Source organism: Canis lupus, chromosome 20, assembly GCF_003254725.2.
Source record: "Canis lupus dingo isolate Sandy chromosome 20, ASM325472v2, whole genome shotgun sequence".
Classification (NCBI taxonomy): Eukaryota; Metazoa; Chordata; class Mammalia; order Carnivora; family Canidae; genus Canis; species Canis lupus.
The window spans coordinates 9,231,856-9,244,913 of NC_064262.1; the positions used below are offsets into that span (position 1 = coordinate 9,231,856).

Genomic DNA, 13,058 nt, shown 5'->3' on the forward strand with positions numbered 1-13,058 from the left:
GTCACTTGTATGCACCCTGAGGTCTGTGTGTCCCAACCCCTTGCACAGTGCCTAGCAAAGTAGATGCTGTGGAACTGTTTGTAGACTTGAACTTCCCTCTATGGACCTCAGTTTCCTTCTCTGTAAAATGGGCTAGTCCTCTAGCCTCTGTGAGCCTCATCTTCTGTGTCTATCAAAAGGAGTTAAGATCACCTACTTCCCAGGGCAGTGTGGGGGTTAAAGGAAACTGCGTGTGAAGGAGGGGGAGGTATTATTGAGGGAGTGGCTCAGGGTGTGGTCTCTGGGTCCAGAATTCTTAAATATCTGAGTTCATAATTCTGGTTCCATTGTTTATCAGCTGTGTGTCTTTGGATGTCATTACTTTAACTCTGTGCCTCAGTTTCTTCATTTGTGAGATGGAGATAAAAAGACCCACAGGGCCTTAGGGAGGACCACAAGTAAGGCACAGAGAGTGAGTGTTCAGGAAAGCTGGCCAGCATTGTACCAACCAGTCCATCAGAGTGTTACTAGTAAAATTATTGAGCTCATTTGTTCTTGCCAGGTGCCAATTTTAGGGATTAGGTGCCCTGGGATTGCTAGAAGCATGAGGAAGAGGACAAGTTGATTGGAAATGTAATAATCTGTCTGTGGTCAGTATTTGGATTGTCCACTTTGAGGATGACTTCTTCAGCAGAACTGTAATCACAGGGATCCCTGGGTGGCGCAGCGGTTTGGCGCCTGCCTTTGGCCCAGGGCGCGATCCTGGAGACCCGGGATCGAATCCCATGTCGGGCTCCCGGTGCATGGAGCCTGCTTCTCCCTCTGCCTGTGTCTCTGCCTCTCTCTCTCTCTGTGTGACTATCATAAATAAATAAAAAATTAAAAAAAAAAAAAAAAAGAACTGTAATCACAGACTCATTCTCTCCCACCACTCAATAGACACTGGGTTCCTCCTGGGGCCGTGTTTATGAAACGTCTAAGTTTAATATTTGTGTAAGCAAACATAATTATGAAGGTAAATACAATGCAATAAAGAATAAAAAACCCACAGCGCTTTGCAAAGCCATACTGGGGTGATTCCAATCACCTGGTCTAGTCACAAGTCCCCGCCTGATGTTGTTGTCACATCTTTTTCCTGGATGGGAGTGACTCGCAGAGAAAGGGTCATCAGGGCTGTTAGGAAATGAAGGGTCTTTTTTCCTGACTGAGGCCTGGGACACGTGAGGTAAATCTTTTCAGTTCTCATTTAGTCTGACAGCAGCGTCACTGGTGATAGAGGTTAACAGGGTAGAAAATAATGAAAAAAGGTCGACAGCTGAGCTTCTGGCTGCCTCGTTACCAGGCCAGTGCCTGCAGAACAAAGGAAGCGACCTGGCCCCTGTGGGCCAGGAGAGAGCTGGGGACGGGCCTGGCTGGTTGATTTAGCACAATGCAATCCCTTTGTGTCACATCAGTTATAGATAATCTGGGCACGGAGGCTGCACTCCTTATGTACTAATAGCTCCCGCAGACCTCAGAACAACAGCGAGGCCAGCCCCTAGTGAGACTGGGGAGGGGATTGTCACTCACCCCATTCTACAGATGAGGAGGTCGAGCCTGCAAACCTGCCAGAGAACCCAGACTTGCCCTCTTTTGGCCCACAGTCATCACCAGCAGGAGGCAGTATGGCTGGGCTTCTGCAGTTTGTCCCAGAGCTGCCCCTCACTGCCTTACGAACCTGAGCGAGTCTCAGAGCCTCAGCTTTTTGCATCTGGGAGATGGAGGCTGTGACAGTGTCTACATCAGGAGGCTGCTCTGAAGAGTGGAGGTAGGCCAAGTGTCCAGCACAGGCCTGGCATCCAGCAGGTGCTCACTAATTGGTGGCTCACCTGTGACCCTGAAGAATGGAGCCCCCCGCCCCTGTTCCTGAGCTGGGTCCTAGCACTCGGGTGGGTGTTACTTCACCATACCACCAAGTCATGCTCTGCCCATGCATCTGCAGGACGTGGGAGTAGCTTCCAGGCCAGGTGTCCTTCATGGGCTTGGGTCAGGATGCTCTTTGACTTCATAACTTACCTCCTCGTGATTCTCCAGTTCCCCTTTCATAGTGCATTCTCTTCTTAAGACTGGAGGCAGCACTTCACATTCCACAAGCCATCCTAGGATTCCTGTGGGCTGGTAGAAGAATGCATGCCAGTGGCCCTTGCTTTAAGTGTCAAAGACTCGTCATAGCTAAAAGAACTGGATGAGACCTTAGAGGCCATCATAGTTGTCAGGGCTTCTATGGTAACCAACAATAGAAACCCAGCTCCGCAGGCTTGAAGGAGGAAAGGGACTTACTAGATCTCCAGAGCTGAGGCTGGCTCCAGGCCTGGGGGTGCCAGGAGCACAAAAGAACTCCATCTCTCTGCAACTCTGTTCCAATTTTTTCTGTTTTCTAAAATATTTTAGGCATGGGGTGAAGGGCTCTCTCATAGTCTGTCTCCATGTGCGAACCACATGACCCCCTGCAGCTCCCGGCTTATATCCCACCAGCTTCAAAGTCCCATGGGACCAAAAAAAAAAAAAAAAAAAAACAAAGTCCCATGGGAAGTGAGAGCACCCTTCTCGCAGAATTGAGTCTCACGGGATCTGGTTGCCCATCCTGGGTCACACTAGCACTCCTGAAGCTGCACCTGTGGGCAGCGAGACGCAGTGCTCTGACTGACCAGGCCTGGAAATATCCCACCCCTGAAGCCGGGTGTGCACTCAGTTCCACCTAACCCACAGGGTCCTCTTACAAGAAAGGAAAGAGGCACCTGGGGGGCTCAGTCAGTTAAGCATCTGACTCTTGATTTGGACTCAGGTCATGATTGCAAGGTTGTAAGATTGAGCTCCATATCAGGCTCTGCTTAAGATTCTCTCTCCTTCTGCTCTTGTCCCCCCACCCTCCACACTTACCTGCTTGCTCTTGCTCTCCCTCTCTTTAAAAAAAAAAAGAGAAAGGAGAAATAAAACAATAGATGTCCTTAGGCCTCTGTTCCTGTCCCTTTATCATCCTCTGCAGGTGTCATTCTCCCTCTGCTAGATTTGCCTCATAAAGGGTCTTTATTACCTCTCAGTATGGCTCATTCCATCTGGGGATAACCATGATCAATAGAAAATTCTCCCCAACGTTGAGATGAAATCTCAGTGTTTATACTTATGGTCCTGGTCACATCTTGAGGGCTGCACAGATCAATCCACATGGACACTTGTCAGTGGCTCGAGGACAGAAATCATGACCACCCAGCCAGGTCTTTGCCACCTCCGGGTAAATATTCCAGGTCCCTTCGGTTTTCCCTTGTGACTTGGCTTTGTGTTTTATCTCCGCCTATGTCATGTCCCAGGCTTCTCCAGCCTGCACAAGTTAATGTTCAGAACCATTCGGAATACTACATGAAGGTTTGACCAGCTAGGAGTAGAGCAGGGCTCTCTAGACACAATATTTCTAATGATGAAACCTGTGCAGGCATTTGCCTTTTTGACCTTAGCCTCATCACATGGTTGGCTCCCTCTGAGCGCCCTGCTTGAATCCCTGGGTGTTTTCTGTTTTTTAATCTATCTTATGAATTCTGCACTTGTGTTTCTTTATATTTGGTCTTTCAGAACTCCATTTTGTTAGACTCTGGTCAAATGGGTTCAGTGTTTTTATTTAGGTGATTTTGCTTTTCTTTTTAAAAATTTTATTTATTTATTCATTCATTCATTCATTCATTAATTCATTCATGAGAGACACACAGAGAGAGGCAGAGACATAGGTAGAGGGAGAAGCAGGCTCCCTGGAGGGAGCCTGATGTAGCACTGGATCCCAGGACCCTGGGATTACAAACTGAGCCAAAGGCAGATGCTCAGCCATTGAGCTACCCAGACATCCCTATTTAAGTGACTTTTCAAGCAGCAATAGGGTAACTCTTCCAAGAGGTCCTAAGTCCTCCTCTGTGGGGGAAGCCTGTTTTATAGCTTCATACCTCCCCCATGTTACTTTCTGCTCTGTGTCAATTCTTTAACCCCATGTTTGATTCTTCTTTGCCTTCTTAGTGAAGAGGTGGAAAGTGGGTCAGAGAATTGAGGATGAGTTCACAGAGTGAGCTTTGAGTTGAGTGTTGTTGAAGGGTGAATAGGAGTCTGCAAGGGGTGCCCGGGTGGCTCAGTTGGTTAAGTGTCTGCCTTTGGCTCAGGTCATGATCTCAGGGTCCTGCGATTGAGCCCCACATAGGGCTCCCTACTCAGTGGGGAGGCCGCTTCTCCTTCTCCCTCTACTGCTACCCCTGCTTGTGCTCTCTTGCTTTCTCATATAAATAAATAAAATCTTAAAAAAAAAAAAAAAGAAAAGAAAAAAAGAGTCTGCCAAGTGGGGAAAGAGGTTCAGAGTTCAGTGTTTGGAGAAAGTCAAGAGCACAGTGAGTAGAGTACATGATAGAGGTCCAAGGCAACTCAAAAGGGAGGCCACAAAATGGCAGGCTTCAGCTAATTTGGTTCTTAAGGATATTATGTGTGGCCCTCACTATATTAAGAAAAATTAAAACAATACTAAAATTTGTGGAATTTCACATAAAAATCAGGGCTTTGTGTTTCTCTTCAGAAATAAGAAGCTCTGAGGGGCATGTGAGGGGCTCAGTCAGTTAAGTGTCCAATGCTTGATTTTGGCTCAGGTCATGATCTCAGGGTTGTGAGATTGAGCCCCATGTTGGGCTCCATGCTCAGCAGGAAGTCTGTTGGAGATTCTCTCCCTATCCCTCCTTCCTTTGCCCCATACCACGCACACATTTTCTCTCAAATAATAAATAAATCTTCAAAAAAAAAAAAAAGAAAAGAAAAGAAAGAAACTTTGCCAATATCAGATCCATATGGGTTCATACTTGGTAGTAGTTGGTTGGAATTGAGTAGCTGCTGGCCCCTTTAAGCAGGGCACACTGTCCCCACTGTCCCGGGGTCCCTGCTGTTGCCTAGTGTAGCACAACTGGTTGGCTGCTTTATTTTGCTTCCCTGGCCCTTTATGCATTTTAATTTGTGGCTTCATTTTTAAACTTTATCTACCAGTGGTTCACAAATTCTAGCATTAGAAACACCACCTGGAGGTTTTGTTAAACAGATTTCTAGGCCCCATCACCACAGTGTCTGACTCAGTAGGGTGGAGAGAGGCCTGAGAATCTGCATTTCTCACCAGCTCCTTGTTGCTGCTGCTGCTGGTTTTGGGACCACACATGGAGGATGACTTACCTCCTTGTTTTACAGATGAGGAAACTGAGGCCTACCTCTGGTCAGCACAGTCTGGCCCCAAACACAGGTTTTCCACTCCAGCTCCTGTACTGAATCCACTAGCCCCTGCAGAGCCCCAGCGGGGAGGTTCCATCTGCATCCTGCCTGTTCTCCTTTCCTGCCCCTACGGTGTCTGAGATGGGGCCTTGAAGCCCATTCATTCCATTTCAGTCTCAGCCTCCTTAACAATAGCCATCCATTATTCTATGCTCTGATGCCTGCAGAATTTAATTACTTGCCTGGCCGTGAAGTGAATTTGATTGTTGGGAACTGCGGTGTTCTGGAGGAAGCACTAATGAGGAAAGACTCTTAGCTGAGATGAGAAGGCATTTGGGGGGCTTGTGTTTGAAAGCAGCCATTCACTGTGTGGCAATAGGTCTTGGTCTTCAGTGAGCTTTTTCGTTCCCGCCTCGAAGATGTCTGTCGCATTTCATAAATAAATCAGGGCTTTTGTGTCCAATAATTGCCTTGCTTTGTAACCAAGATCAAAAGCACCAATGGCCTTGGATTCAAAGCCAAGTTTATTTTTTACTTCTTGGTTGCAGGAGAGAGTGAGGGTTTGCATGCTGGCAGGTCCAGCTAGGAGGCTTGCATGGAGAGAGAGAGCAAAGTGGGCAAACTGCCAAGGCAATGAGGAAGCTCTTCAGCCAATCTCCACTGGCTACCAGGGAGATGAGGTCGTGAGCATTCACTCTGCTAGTAGAGCCTGCTGGGCTGGTCACCACTGGGCATTCCCAACTCATTCAATAAACACATAATAGTGCTATCATGACCGTAGGTAAACAATAATTATAGACAGCAAACAAACAAAAGAAAAAGTGAGTACTTACTGTGTGCTGGACTCTGGGCTAAGCATTCCATAGATATTTAATTCTTAAAGCCTAAGTACAAGATGCTGTCATCATGCCATTTTACAGATGAAGGAGCCTCATGATGCTGATAAAGATGAGCTGAGATTTGTGTCCATATGTGTCTGACTGGAGCCCATGCTTGGTGGTAGACAGTTGCTAAAGAAGACAGAGAGATGAGTCAGCTACAGTGCCCTCTCTGAGAGATCACACTGTAGAATGGAAACAAAGACAGGCGTGTAGCCATGATTCAAATACAATAAAGAGGGACATTGGTCCAGAGGGAGGAGGACTTCTAACCTGGGCTGGTGGTTGGGGCTCAGGGAAGGTTTTATGCTGGGGATGCAGCATTTGAAGTGGATTTTGAAGGATTAGGATTTATCCCAGTGTGGTTTCCCCAGGAAGCTAACAGAGTGATTATGATGCAGGAGTATATTAGCAAGTACTCTTGGGGATCCCCACCTGCAGAAGGAAAGGAAGGAAAGCAAGAGTCAGTGAATGGAGAAGTTGGGCTACGGTGTAGTCACTGCTAAAGCCTCAATTGACTCCTTGGGGGACTTCTGAAGCTGGAGTGTTCCTTCTGAGTTCTCCTGAGTAGGGTGAGGAGACTGGGCCTTTATACCTTCTTATTGCTCCCAGAAGGGGGCATGATCTTGAGCAGATACCTCTTTAAAGCAGTTCCAAAGAGGGCCGACAGCTGTGATGTCTGCCAACAGCACTCGAAGCTAGGGAACTAAGTACTCTGTTCCTGAAAGGGACTTGGGTGGCTCATCACTGTGTCCCAAAGATATGCAGGGATTTGAGAAAAGTCAGACACAGGAATCCAGACCAAAGCAAAAGCTGGTGGACAGAAATGTCTAGGTCCTGTATCATGAACAGGTAGGTTAGTGTTGCTGTTCAGTACAGTAGTTAGGGCTGCAGACAGACTCTCTGACTCAATCCCTCTTCTGCCATTTTCTGACCATGTGAGCTCAGCCTAATCTTGATTTTCTGAGTTTTGTCATTTTCAAGATGAAGCTAATAATAACCTCCTTCATGGGGTTGTTGTAAGGGTTGAAAAAGATGATATAGAGCCACTACCTGGTACACAGTAAGCAATCAATAAATATTAGCTATTATTAGGATAGTTACTGGGATTTTGAGAGAACATAGTGAGACTTAAGTTTAGAGATGGAATGAAGGAATATTTTATTCAGGGTGCATAGGTTAAATAAAGGGTCAGAAATAAGAAAATATGCTCTGGAAGCTACTCACTGATTAGTTCTAAATCATAGTGGCCTTTTCTCTTCTTTTATAACCTCTTCTTTTTCTTGCCTAATTATATTGGCTAGGACTCCCATCTTGTACAGTGTGAAGAGAAATGGGAGAGAAGTAGTATTCTTAACTTTTATTTTTTAATTTTTAGAAAAGATTATTTATTTTAGAGAGAGTGCACATGTGTAAGCAAGCAAGTGGGAGGAAGGGCAAAAGAGCAGATAGAGTCCTGAAGCAGACTCCCTGCGGAGTGCTGAGCCTGATGTGGGGCTTGATCCAAGAACCCTGAGATCATGACTTGAGTCAAAATCAAGAGTAAGGCCCTTTAACCGACTGAACCACCCAGGGGCCCTGGTATTCTTGACTTTTAAAAGGCATACTTCTGACTTTTCACAGTTTTGTTTTACGACAAAAACTCTTAGCAAATCAGAAAAAATAGGAATGTCCTTAGTCTGATAAAGGATATTTACCAAAAACCAACAGCAAATATCATACTTACTGCTGAAGAGAATTCAGCAAGATGGCTGGTTATAGAAATTAATAGTGTTCCTGTGTGTCAGCTATGTCCAATTAGAAAATATAATTTAAAAAGTACATACATTAGAAAATAAGAATAATTGAAAATTAATGCCATTAATGCTACAAGTTAGCTGCATCCTAGAAGTTTTAATGAGTGATACTTTCATGGTCATGCAGATATAAATATTTCATAATTTCCATGGCAACTTCTTCTTTGACCCATGAATTATTCAGAATTATATTTATTTTAGTTCCAAAGGTTTTTTTTTTAAAGCTTTGTACTTTTAATTTCTAACTTTACTGCTGTGTGATAGAAAAATAAGGTCTATAGGTTATATTTTTTTATTTTTGTTGAAGTGTTTGCCTTATCAGATATTGAGATTTCCTCTAAAGTGATAGCAAAACAGGCAATACTAGAGCAGTATTAGGTAAGCTGACTAATTAGACAAAACCGAACCCTTTGCAAATGAGAGCATAGTATGTGACAGTGGTGCGATATAGGTTGGTCAGGGGGTAGGGTAGACTGTTCAGAAATAGAGTGAATTCCACTGGTTGTCATTTTGGGGGTTATTTTTAGGAAATGATCTTACACATACACACACATATTTTTTAATATAGAAAAATAAGACCTCTACCTTAGTTCACAAAGATATATTCTAGATAGATTAAAGCACTAAAACAAAAAAGGCAAATCTTTGAAACTATGGAAGAAAATGTAGGAGGTTATATTTAAAACCTTGGTGGTAGGAAAAGAAACATAAAAAGGAATGTTTCTTCTGCTAAAAAGAACCTAGAAAAACACAACTGGAAAGAAAAATACTGATAAATGCCATTTTACAAAAATAAAAAAGTCTTCCTATAATAACAAATAAATAAACAGAAAACAAAATGAGACCCAGTTTGACTCCCATTAGATGGGTAGGGCAATCCTAGGTGCTGACAAGAATGTGGAGCAACAGGGGCTCTCATAATCTCCGAGTAAACATGCAAATTGGTCCAGCCCCTTTGAAAAACAATTGGGCAGTATCTAGCAACAGTGAAGGCAGATGTACATACCCTATGCTCCAGCAATTCCACTTCTGAGTATAATCTAAAAATATTCTAGTCTCTCTCTCTCTCTCTCTCTCTCTCTCTCTCACACACACACACACACACACATACACAGAGTGACCTTGTATGAGGACGTTTGCTACAGTACTGTTTATAGTAAAGAAACCAAGAAAAATCACCCAAATGTTCATCATGAAAGGGATGGCTAAATAAGCTACAGCCATACAATGGAATAGCGTACAATCCTTAAGAAGAAGGAACTGGATCTATATGTATCAGTATGGATAAAACTTGAAAATGCAATGTTGGTGAAAAAAGCAAGGAAAGCTATGATGTTTTAAACAAGTTAAAACAGAAGGTAATAGTTTGTATTGATTATATTGTTAGACACCTGTGTGACTTGAAGCTATGCAAAGATGGGCTATGTAAGAAGACATACTAGCTGCAAAGTAGCAGTTGAGGAATAAGGGTGTAAGAAAGAGGAAGAAGAATGCTTCGTTTGTATCTGAATATTGTAACATTTTGCTTTCTAAGAGCAGTTTTGAAGCCAAAATGGAAAAATCCAATTTGGATGGCATGTTCATGAGCATTTGTTACTGTTCTCTCTGCTCTTCTGTATGTTTGAAATATTGGAGAACTGAAATTAAGGGGAGAGGGGGAAAGAAAGACCAGTTGGAGACAGATGAAGAAGCCCTTGGATGTCAAAATGAAAAGTTGGGCTTTATTTTCTAGACATTGGAGAACCACTGAAAACTCTTGCATAGGGAATGACATAATCAGAGCCAAGTTTAAGGATGATTAATTTGGTGTGTTTAATAGCTTTGAAAGAGAGGTGCTGAACTCAGGGAGCGCAGTTACATGTTATTACAGATACACGCTAATACACAGACTAGTGGGGAAGGGTAGTAGGAGCCTGGATCAGGGAGGGTAATATGGGAATAGAAACGAAGGAAGGAATGGATAGGCAAGTAGAGAGGTGGATGGGTGGTGGGCTCATGGGTAGATGGATAGATGGATAGATGAATGAATAGTTGGGTAGATGAGTAGATTGATGGATGGGTGAATAGGTACAAAAGTGGTGAATAGAAAGGTACAGACATTTTTTCAAAGAATTTATTTATTTGTTTATTTGTTTTAGAGAGATGGAGAGGCGGGGGAGGAGCAGAGAGAGAGGGACAAGCAGACTCTGCACTGAAGCAGACAAGCAGGCTCTGCAGAGCCTGTCACAGGGCTCAATCCCATGACCCTGAGGTCACGAGCTGAACCGAAATCAAGAGTCGGATGCTTAACTGACTGAACCACCAGGTTCCCTGGATACAGACATTTTTGAAGTGCCAGTGCAATCCTTCTGACATCTCGTTCACAGACAATGCAAATGAAATAGAAGATCTGATGATGAAATGACAAGGAGGTTAAAGTGAGGTCTTGGGTCAGTGACGCAGCAGTAATGAATGATTAATAATGTTTTGATTCCAACAAATAAGCCTGGCAACATTTGTATTCACCTTGAAGATCATGTAGAGAGGGGAAAAAACAGCTCAAAACTCAGTGGCTTTGGGTTTTCATAGATACTGGTTCTTCAGGAAGATAGCTTTGTCATGCTCTCCAGGACAGACTGCCCTTCTCTCTCTGCAAATTTTTCTCTCCTTATCTGTAAGAGATTCATGGCAAAAAAAGAAATGTAGGCTGACATCAGGGACATAGTCCAGAAAGACTACTCCTGAGTATGCTCTGCCTCCACAGAGACTCAGGCCAGCATTCCACTGCATCTCCTTCTGCCTTGACCCGGAGGCCAGGGGAGGACAGGGACTTGGTCACGGATAACAAAAGATTCTGTAAAATGGCACTCGGCACTGTGTGTTATCTGATATTTACGATGATCTAAAGCAGAGCCTTGTAAATGTCAGTGTGCTTTTTATACTAAAGGCAGAGGAGTATCCATGTTTTATAATTATTTTGGAATGTTTGGGGAAAAAAATTCTGAAGGCACAGAGAGTGCAAACTCTCTCAGTGGAGGCAGCAGAGTGGAATGGTTGGGGGACTCCCATCTCCCAGCGCTATGGTCTTGGGCAAATTACCCTCCCTCAGCTCCTGTGTCTTAATCTTTAAAGTGTGTGGGTGGGTGGGGTAATTAATGATGGTGCCTCCCATAGAGGGCTCATATTAGGCATAAGTGAGGTATCATCTGTAAAGCAGGTATCATTGGGCCTGGCACATGCTGTGAGATCAATGAACATAGCTATTATTGTTGTCATTATCTACACCGACAAATATTACCAGTAGTAATAGTAATTATTACTAACAATGATGACGGTGAGTATTGATAATAATAATGCTTAGTATTACTACTAGAGATCCAGAAACTCCTAGCCTGTCAGGTCACTTGTTCTCATAGTCATTCCAAGGTATGCTTGGACTTCCTTACGCCTGTTATTATAAGCATTTCTGAAAATGGAGGCCCTCGGTGCAAACAGCATCCCAGAGAGATGCTGGGAGTGATTACATGGGGAGAATGGAGATATTGCCGGGCTCCTGAGTGTGCATCGGTGGGGCTCACCACTGCCAAGAACCTCTGATGAGTGGTCCCCAGGCCTTTCTGCTTTCTGCAGTCTCATCCCAGCCCCAGCAACAAGGGGAAGAGTTCAGGGCTCCAGTGTGCATTCCAGCCTCTTGCACGACATGCAGATGACAGCATTTGGAGCCACAGCAACAGGAGACATAGAAGTGTGGGAAGGGGAGGAAAAGCAGGGAGGTGTCCAGGAGCAGGGAAGGGAAGATGATGGGGGAGAGGGGAAGAGTAACGAGGGTTCAGATGGAAGGTGGAGCAGAGACTAGGCTATGGATGATGTTTGGGGACAAGGGGCCGTGACATGGCAGGATGCCCACAGCCCAGTTATTGGCAAGCTAGGACACAGCTGGGAGTAACAGCCAGCTAGCTGTCCAAACTGCTGTTTCCAGGGATAAGCTGACCTTCCAGGACAAACTGGAGAAGCCCCATCCCTCTGAGACACGCCTTTTGAGCCTTTGCTTGGGAAATAAGAGCATAATTGCTCTGGGAGATGGCCAGTGGTACATATATCATATGTTTAAATAGGGAACATCTGTGGGTCTCAAGTTTTGTTATTTGTTCAGAAAACAAGCAGGAGTGTGGAAACACAGTGGGATTTAGAAGCTAAAGGAGAGAAAAAATTTTGTTTTATTTAGTTTTGTGTGTTTCTTATTGTTTGCTTAGAACCCCATGAGCTGTCCCCAAAGATTAGCCCAACATAAGAACATGTAGTAGAGCAAAGAGAGACCACCCTTGCTAGAGTAGTGCCTGTCGAGGTGGAAGAGAGGCCTCATGGATAACTGAGAGTTGAAAAAGCCTCACTGGTCCCAGTGCTTTAACATTTCCTGCTTTAACATTTTCTTGAGGATTGTTTAGAATGGTCTTGTTTTAGAGAAGTGGAGGGAGTCTTTTCATTAAAATCTGACATTTTAGGATGGTATTATTTTTCTAGATGTAAAGGGTGACTTTAGCATTGGAAATGACCCACCTGTTAGTTTGCTCTTTAAAAATAGAACTTCTCAAAAAATATAGCTCATAAAGTCCCAGAACCTATAGTAACAGTTCTGAGGGTTTCCCTCCAAGAGCATGATTAGCCGTGCATTGAAAAATAAATCAATCACCCATGGCAAGGTTTTCACAGAGCAAAGAAATTGATTTCACTCAGGAACTGTTGTGTCAAAGATTTTTTTTGCCAGCTGATCCCATGTTGACATGATGTGTGGGGTTTTTTTGTTTGTTTTTTTTAAAGAAAAAGGAAAGAGATTCAAAGATGACCACCTTTTATTCCTTTCTGGTTTCCTATTGCTTCTGCGTGTTAGCTCATAAACAGACATTTATAGAGCTCCTCTGTATGCAAGTCTTTGTGATCAGAACTATGGGGAGCCACAGTCCCAGCCTTTAAGCAGCTTCTGCTCTGATTGGTTGGAATTGGTCCTTTTGCAGGAACTGTTTGAAAGCTTGTGCTTGGTGGAGGGTTTTCAGAAGGCTCTCTTACTCTGTGGGCATGCTGGTATATGCAGACCAGTGTATCTGGTGCAAGTACTGATTATATCAGTAGTCTTTCACGTCAGCAAAAATGACAACTTACTGGATCCTCTAAA

The 13,058-nt window shown here is 44.0% G+C and overlaps 1 protein-coding gene across 7 annotated transcripts in view; it reads left to right on the plus strand.

The window, feature by feature from the left end:
* The window catches only part of SRGAP3 (SLIT-ROBO Rho GTPase activating protein 3), a 253,258-nt gene that overhangs the window by 141,854 nt on the left and 98,346 nt on the right, over positions 1-13,058 (plus strand). The window lies entirely within an intron of this gene.